Source organism: Bufo bufo, chromosome 8 (genome assembly GCF_905171765.1).
Source record: "Bufo bufo chromosome 8, aBufBuf1.1, whole genome shotgun sequence".
In the NCBI taxonomy this organism is placed as follows: domain Eukaryota; kingdom Metazoa; phylum Chordata; class Amphibia; order Anura; family Bufonidae; genus Bufo; species Bufo bufo.
Genome location: NC_053396.1, coordinates 39,979,407 through 39,988,365, shown reverse-complemented (window position 1 = coordinate 39,988,365; position 8,959 = coordinate 39,979,407). Strand labels below are relative to the sequence as shown.

The 8,959-nt window shown below is 51.2% G+C and overlaps 1 long non-coding RNA gene across 1 annotated transcript; it reads right to left on the bottom strand.

The window, feature by feature from the left end:
• Positions 1-1,004: 1,004 nt before the first annotated feature.
• LOC120977542 lies at positions 1,005-6,932 on the bottom strand. Its single transcript, XR_005773921.1, has 4 exons — positions 6,923-6,932; positions 5,324-5,330; positions 2,501-2,504; positions 1,005-1,164 (listed from the first exon to the last, which is right to left on the bottom strand). It is a non-coding gene; the product is annotated as an uncharacterized LOC120977542 (long non-coding RNA).
• Positions 6,933-8,959: the final 2,027 nt, after the last annotated feature.

Here is an 8,959-nt window from a genome sequence, read left to right as displayed (position 1 = left end):
TCTGTGCTCCATGCCAGAGTTTACTTCCTGCTGTAGACCTGTACTGTTTGTTAGGACTTGTATGGATGTGTCTTTCCTCACTTGTGAGGCAGCACGTACACGCCCTCTGTCTCACCAGCCTATGGCTGGATGGCAGGAGGTATTTAAAGGTGCTTCCTACCACAGGAAGATGCCTGAGCAACTCATGGTCACTAGCTTGTCTAGTTCCAAGTGTGAAGGTGTTTTTCAAGTTTTGCTTTGCTGTGTACCGGACCCTGCTTTTGTAATTATTGGATTTCGCCTGTTTGGCGCCTGCCTCTGACCTCGGACTTTGTTTACAGACCTTGCTTGATTGTTGCCTGCCCTGACCCTGGACTTCTGCGGTACGCCAGACCTGCAGGGTAATGCGATTGTGAGGTCACAGTCAATGGCAAGCGAGGGTCACTCACAGCTATATATGGAAACCCCTGGGCAGGCATACAGCAGTGAAGGAGAGGCTGGCACAAAAGTCCTCTGGGGCACACTCTGTGTTTAGGGACCAGGCCTGGTGTTGGATGAGGTGCCCTGGATGTTGCAGGTGTTTTATGTGCCTGGGGCAAGGTCCCTTTAAAGTTTGTGACGCCAGTGCCAATTGAACGGTGGCACGCCGTTTGCTGATAGCAGGAATAACTGAGGAACCACGTAATAATAAAATAGAACTTATGCTTTACTTGTTCTCCAGTGGTTGTCATACACGGACATAGTTGGAAACGCAGTTCCTTTGAAGACAGTTAGTTTTGGTACATTTAATGCAGGCCATATGTAGCAAGGTGATTTCAGAGGGTTAAACACAGGACTTGTAGTACAGGCGGCTTGCACTCTATTCCTGACTGATCCTGGAACATGGAAACTATTCTCCAAGGCCCGATGCCCTAGCTCTGGCGTATATCCTTGGGTCTATAAATATCAAGTACCTCCTCTGCTGTCTTTAGTACCTCTTGCTTTCCAAGACTTGACTCTGCTCTCAGTGTCCTCAGGCTGGTTAACCGTGGTGTTCCTGCTTCTGCAAATATGGACTCAGGAGGGGAACCTTCTCCTTGGATCTGGAACCCGGTTACAGGGACTGCAATACCCTCTCCTAGTCTGCAGGCTCCAGGCCTGCTCTGCTCTCACAGGCCCATGGCCTGGCCTTTTCTCAGACACGGTCTAAACTAAACTTTCCCTTCCCTGACTGGGCCTTATATAACCTAGGGCTCCCTAGCTCCCTCTATTGACTCAGAGCTGGAATGACACCCCTAGCTGGCCTGCACATGCAAATTTCACAGTAACAGGTAAGTACATAGCATTACATTATGAAGATGACTCATACCAACCTCCCCATAAATAAGGGGAAACGACAGCACAACAAGTGACCCTTCTGTAGTGACGGGCATTACAGCTCCCGTACACTACACTTCCTGACCACGCACTTCCCAATGGTGCTTGCACCGGTATCTCTGACCCCCTGGTCAGTTGCCACTAACTTGGGGACTGCTCTGGAGTGGCACCTGGCAACTACCCTAACTGCCCAAGCCTATCCTCACCATCAGAGGCTAGTTGTTTAGTCACGCCCCTCCAGAGTATAGCCAGTCAGTGGCGCAGTGGGTCCACACCCGCTTGCATAACAAATGTATGTTCACAGTGACTGCACCAGCAGAATAGTGAGTGCAGCTCTGGAGTATAATGCAGGATGTATCTCAGGATCAGTACAGGATAAGTAATGTAATATATGTACTGTAAGGAATTACACTCTCAGGCTGGGCGGCAATGGCAGATTCTCTTGCAGACCACAGGGTTAAAGTCCAAATGCTGCTTTATTTATCACACTCCGGCAATACAGGCAACCCCAGTTATAATTCACTGGGTAAGGTGAAGGTCCAGCACCACAAAACATAAATCAAACTGAAATAAAAACCTGCCCGTCTGAGCCCTGGCTAATACAGTGAAGATCCTAACTCACCTATTGAATACAGGTCACACAGAGAACTCGGCTTTTCTAGCCAGCAGGGCAGCCAGCTTATCAGGCTTTCTCCAGGCATTCCTCTCCTCAGACTGACTGCATGGACTGTGCTTTATTTCCCCTTGATGATCCCAGCTGGCTTCAGCTGGGATCCCTCAGGCTAGGGGAAAACCTGTCCTGGATTTTATTTACCTCACCCAGTTGAGGAAGCTGGGTGGGATATACACCCCTTCCAGGACTTTACCATACAATTTTCTGTTCACCTTACCACATTTCCCCCCCCCCCCCCCCCCCCCTCTTCTCCTCGGCCTATGTTCAACCTTGAAATAAAAATTTTGCAGGGAGAGAAACCACCTGGTCACTCTTGCGTTTTTCTCCCTGTTTTATTTCATCCAAGTTAAAGGAGCGTGATCCATTACCAACAGAAATTTCCTACCCAGCAGGTAATATTTAAGTGACTCCAGAGCCCATTTAATGGCTCGACACTCTCGTTCCACTATGGCATAATTTTTCTCTGCTGGGGTCAACTTCCTACTTAGGTACATCACTGGGTGCTCCTCCCCATTTATCAATTGTGACAGGACCGCTCCCAAGCCTGTCTCAGATGCATCAGTCTGGACCAGAAACTCTTTTCGGAAATCCCGGGAAATGAGCACCGGCTGTTGACAGAGAGCGGACTTTAGGCTTTGAAAGGCCTTTTCTGCCTCTGGGGTCCACTTCACAATTACTGACTTAGGGCCTTTCGTTAAGTCAGTCAATGGTGCTGCCATCGAGGCAAAGTTCGGTACGAATCGGCGGTAGTACCCTGTCATGCCAAGGAAGGCCCTGACTTGTTTCTTCGTTAAGGGCCTAGGCCAGTCTTGTATCGCCTCTACTTTATTGATCTGGGGTTTAACCAGACCTTTACCAATAATGTAGCCCAGATATTTTGCTTCCTCTAGACCCACTGCACACTTCTCAGGGTTTATGGTTAGGCCAGCATCACTAATGGAGTCTATAACGGCCTGTACCTTCCAGAGGTGACTTCTCCAATCAGATGAAAAAATGACCACATCATCAATGTAAGCGGCAGCATAGTCACGATGTGGCTTCAAGATCAGGTCCATCAACCTCTGAAATGTAGCAGGGGCTCCATGCAACCCGAACGGCATCACTGTGTACTGGAACAGCCCCTCTGGAGTGGAGAATGCCGTCTTTTCTTTTGCATCATCTGATAATGGTATCTGCCAATACCCTTTTGTAAGGTCAAGGGTCGTGATGTACCTTGCTTTCCCAAGCCTCTCAATTAGTCTACTCTGGGCATGGGGTACGCATCGAATTTTGATACTTCATTTAGCTTCCGGAAATCATTACAAAATCTCCAAGTCCCATTAGGCTTCGGGATTAAGACAATAGGGCTTGACCACTCACTAGTAGATTCCTCAATGACCCTAACTCAAACATGCGCCTGACCTCAGAGGATACCGCTTTTCTGCGTGCTTCTGGTATCATGTAGGGCTTTAGATTCACCTTACTGTGGGGTTCAGTTCTCACGGAATGTTCTATCAGGTGGGTACGGCCTGGTAGGTCAGAAAACCTTCCTCTATTTTTCTGTAGAAACTCCTTTACTTCTTGTTTCTGGGGTACTGACAATGCCTCACTAATTTTTACCGGAGGAATTGGTGGTGACACCTCCTTACTCATGGTCTGTGCGGCCACCAATGGCTTAATCCGATTTACGTGGTAAATCTGGTAGGGTTTTCTCCTTCCTGGTTGGTGCACCTTATAGTTCACCTCGCCCACTTTTTCCACAACCTCGTAGGGACCCTGCCACTTTGCCAGAAATTTACTTTCTACAGTGGGAACTAGAATCAGGACCCTGTCCCCGGGATGAAAGTCCCTTACCTTGGCAGACCTGTTATAAATTCTGCTTTGAGCCTCCTGGGCTCTTTGCAGATAATCTTTAACAATGGGCATTACTGTCGCTATCCTGTCTTGCATGTCAGCCACATGTTCAATGACGCTCTTATAGGGAGTAGCCTGAGCCTCCCAGGTTTCTTTAGCTACATCGAGTAAACCCCTCTGGTGACGGCCATATAGCAACTCAAATGGTGAGAACGCTGTAGAAGCCTGAGGCACCTCCCTAACAGAGAACATAAGGTATGGCAGGAGGCAGTCCCAGTCCCGACCATCCTTTTCTACTACTTTTTTTAACATCTGTTTCAGCGTCTTGTTAAACCTCTCGACCAACCCATCTGTCTGTGAGTGGTACACCGAGGTACGTATCTGGGTGATTTTGAACAACTTGCACAACTCTTTCATGACCTTCGACATAAAGGGGGTATCCTGGTCCGTGAGAATTTCTTTAGGGATCCCCGTGCGGGAGAACATAAAAAATAATTCCCGGGCAATATTTTTGGACGCCATGTTTCGCAAGGGTACCACTTCCGGGTATCGTGTGGCATAGTCCAACACAACCAAGATATACTGGTGCCCCCTAGCTGATTTAACAATGGGACCCACCAAGTCCATGGCAATTCTTTCAAAAGATACCTCAATGATGGGAAGAGGCACCAAGGGACTCCGGAAATGTGAGGTCGGGGCACTTATCTGGCAGGTTGGGCAGGACCCGCAGTATATTTCCACTTTCTTGTATACTCCAGGCCAGAAAAATCTTTGTAGTACCCTCTCCTGTGTTTTGCTAACACCCAAATGACCCCCAAGTACGTGGTTATGTGCGAGATCTAGTACCATACGTCTATAGGGTTTTGGCACCAAAAGCTGCTCCACAATTTCATTGTTACATTTATTAACTCGATGCAACAGGTTTCCAAAATGCGGAAATTTTTGGTCAGCTTCTGGTACCTGTAGTACACCATCTATCACGGTAACATTTTCGTGAGCACTCATGAGAGTGGGGTCTCTCAACTGCTCGGTACCAAAGTTACCCCGAGACACCCCTAAGTCCAACACATTTTCCCCAGTTGGGGAAGCTTCATCTTCACTAGCTAACACCTGCAATGGAAAAGTGTCATTATCAGGTACGTCACATAACCCCATATTTTCATCAGACATTTCAGTTACCATGACATCTTCATTTTGCACCTTATCGGCACCATTGTTTTCAATGGTCTTTTCCTTTAAACCATTGGATTCAATGGGCCCCTCATAACAATGATTATTTAAAGGAGACGGCACAGATTCTGCAGGAATGTTTCTCTTCTCCCACAACTTCCAAAACAAGGGGAAGTCGCGGCCCAATATCATATCATGCATAAGTCTTTTTACGACCCCGACTTCATAGGATACAGTCCCAGCCGGAGTCTCCAGCTTAACGCAAGCCACCAGGTATGATTTGGCATCCCCATGGATGCACAGCACACTTACTCTCAGACTACCGGAGTCCAACAGAGCCCTGACAGAGCAGTAATTTATCACCTGGGTTCACATCTGCGGCTCAGTCTCTAGTCCTGGGGAGACCGCACACACTGGCACCGCATACAGCGACTGTCTCCGGCTCCCGGCACACTCCATGGGCTCTGAGGTCAGAGGGCAATAGGCAGCAATGTGTCCCCACTCACGGCACCTCCAGCACTGGGTCACACCAGGTCTTCTAGGTGAGAAAACCTCCGGACTGCCCGGGAGACTGAGCCTTATGCCCACGCCCAACCTCTAGAGCCTTATTCCCTCTTGCACCCTTCCACACACCCCCAACAGCCGGAACTCTCTTACCCACAGATGACACAGGTCGGGCACTCCGGGGAGGTGTTGGTGCGGTAGGGACGTCACGGAGGTAGTCCTCAGTCGACAGGAACCTTTCCACCAGGTTTACGAGCTGATCCGCAGTTTTGGGGTCTCCATGTCTGACCCACCGTTGCAGCTCCGCTGGGAGGGCTCTAAAGTAGTGATCCACCATTACTTTCTCCACAATCTGGTCTGGTGTAGAAGTCTCAGGTTCCAGCCACTTCCGTACAAGATGGAGGAGGTCAAACATCTGAGATCGGGCAGGCTTGTCCATGGTGTAGCTCCACGTGTGGACCCTCCGGGCACGAACCGCTGGTGTAACGCCCAAACGAGCCAGGATCTCCATTTTTAATTTGACATAGTCCCGGACATCCTGCTCCCTGAGGTCATAGTAGGCCTTTTGTGGTTCGCCGGACAAAAAGGGCGCAAGGACCTCTGCCCACTCTGCTATTGGCAGCCTCTCTCTTTCCGCCACCCTCTCAAATACGGTCAGGTAGGCCTCGATATCATCATCAAGTGTCAGTTTTTGCAAGGCCCGCTGCACAACCCTCCTCACATTCAAAGTCTCTGGGGGGCTTACCTCCACTTGTGGGGCTGGAGTTACAGCAGTCTCTCTTATTGCAGCAATATGCTCCATCAACAAACGATTAGTTTCCTGCTGCTGTGCATTAGCCTGTTGTTGGACACGTAAGGCTTCTTCGTGTCTCTTTTTATCCTCAGCATGTCTTTTCCTTTCCTCCAGATTGGCCTGTAACAACATCTTCATCATTTTCTCCATAGTATTTGGTGAACTTTGCAAAGCTGCAGCAGCTTTCACCCAGGACATTGTTGAGGAAGCTGGGTGGGATTCTTTACCATACACAGGACTTTACCATACAATTTTCTGTTCACCTTACCTGTACAGCGCCAATCCGATTAGGGTTGGTGCTGTGGGACTGATGGTGGCCCCCATGTGGTCGTTTTACCCTCCCTTCCTATTCTCCCTTTTCTCCAGGGATGCATGGGTTAAGGTTTTCACATGATCCCTTGTAAGGGGCACTGACGTCCCTCCCTGTGAGGCTATATAATTCCCCTCCCGCTTCCGGCCGGTCTCTTGGCTGCTGGAACGTCTGCCCTCAGCACTCCTGGCCAAGATGTCCGCAGATGATGCCCTTAGGGAGGCGCTTCTGGCGCGTTTTTCTGCTGAGGGAGAAGGTTGGTTAACGGCATTTGTGGCCGGTCTGTCCCTTCCTTCCCCTCAACCCTCTGCTCCTTCCCTGCACATGCCGTCTGTGGCTCCCGATCCCCCTGCGCTACCACAAAGTTGGCGGTCGGCTCGTCCGACTCGCCCACCTGTTCGTTTAGGCCATAGCCCCCCTCTGTCTCACCTCCAGGGCGCAGGTTACAAGGCTGCCGGCGGTCCTGTACAGGGGAGAGAGCGCTCGGTGCGCTCGTCGTCGCAAGCTCCGCCCCTTCCGGTCCCGGCAGCCGTCACTTCCGCCCATCGGATTCGCGCGCTGTTACATGCGGCAGCCGCGAACATGGGAGCGCAAGCAAGCTCCTCTTCAATGTCAGAGCAGCCTCCCACTCCTCCACCAACGAATAATCTCCTCACTAGTAATGAACCCCTGCAACCAGTAGATAATGGTGGTGGGGTCTGTCTGCCACACACCACAGATGCAGCAGGGGGCGGGGTTACTACCCCCTTCCATACCCATTCCCAGGTTGAAGCTGCAAGCGCTCCTGGGAACTCTGATTTAGCTGCTACCCCCTCTGCCCCTTCAGCGCAGCCTCCTGTTTTCCCAGCAACCCCTCTTCCTCCCACCGCACCTGTCCGGAGACGTCGTCGCCGTTCGCCTTCCTCCTCACCTGGGGAGTACAGGCATCGGTCCCGCCATGCTTCTGGTAGGCGCCAGTCCCGACGCCATCGCAGGGATTCCGGGAGAAGAAGGCGCTCCAGATCCTCTAGATGGCGCTCACCGTCATCTTCGGATGTTTCGACGAGCGAATCTGGGGAGTCTGGTTCGGTGTCACACAACATTCGCAAGAGGCGGGAGCCTGTCGCTGCTTCCAGGACGCCTAGCCTGGCCCCTCCTCCGGTTGGTCCATCGGCGGTTCCAGATCCGGTTCCATCTACGAGTACCGCGGTTCTTCCTCCCGTGCTCCAGGGTCCGTCTTCAACTGGTGAGTTTCAGTATACGGGGGCGTGGGAGGCGGGCGGTCAGAGTTCGGAGGTTGTCGCAGCCCTTAAGGCGGTATTGGAGAAGTTGCAACCTGTAAATCCTTCTCCTCCTCTGGCGTCGCAGAAACCTCCCCCGGTTTTAGCGTCTATACACAAGGACTCTTTCTTTTGCGGGGTTAGCCCACTAGGGGCTCACTTGGCGGAGGAGATCAGGGAGAAAATATGGGCAAATCAGTATGTGGATATTTGGTCCCTAGTCACCATTGATCAACAATCAGTGGATAAAGAGCGACGTCCTTCTGACAAGTCGTACGAGAGGCGGCCGCGAGTCGCTAAAACCATGAATAACTGGCTTCAGGCCTTTGCAGTGTTAGGTTGTGTGATGGGGCAACGCTTTCCTGAGCGTTGTTCGGAGCTATTTATTTACCAGGATGTGATATATAGCGCTTATAAGGCACATGGCGGTTCGGCATGGTGGAGATACGACTAAGAATTTCGTCGCCGTTTAGCTCTTCAACCCGAACTGGGGTGGGGTGTCAAAGCCACTGATGTCTGGCTTCGGCTGATGCTGGCTCAGAGGCCCTTTCCCGGAGCGGCTGCCGGCCCTGGTTCCTCAACCGGTGGGTCGGTGGCCGTTCGCCGTCCAGGAACCTGCTGGTTATTCAATGAGGGCCATTGCCGATTCGCAGGCCTCTGCAGGTTTAAGCATGAATGCTCTTCCTGTGGTGCCTCCCATGCGGCCATTCGTTGCGCACGGCAACCCATTAGGCCCCAAAAATCCACCACCCCTCTTGAGCCAAAAGACTCCAGTGGCCGTCTCCGAGATGTCCCCCTGGTTAGATCTCTACCCCAATAAGCCTGACGCGGCACTGTTGCGTTCTGGTTTTACGTACGGGTTCTTTATACCATTTGTCCTGAGCAGGCTTCCGGTTTTTTCTCATAACTTGCAGTCTGCCCAGGAACATCCAGCGGCCCTCCGTGAGAAAATAACTAAGGAGGTGTCCTTAGGCAGGATTGAGGGCCCCTTTTTGTCCCCTCCTTTCCCTAATCTGCGGGTGTCACCTCTGGGGGTCGTTCCAAAGAAGGACCCGGGTAAGTTCCGTTTAATTCATCACCTT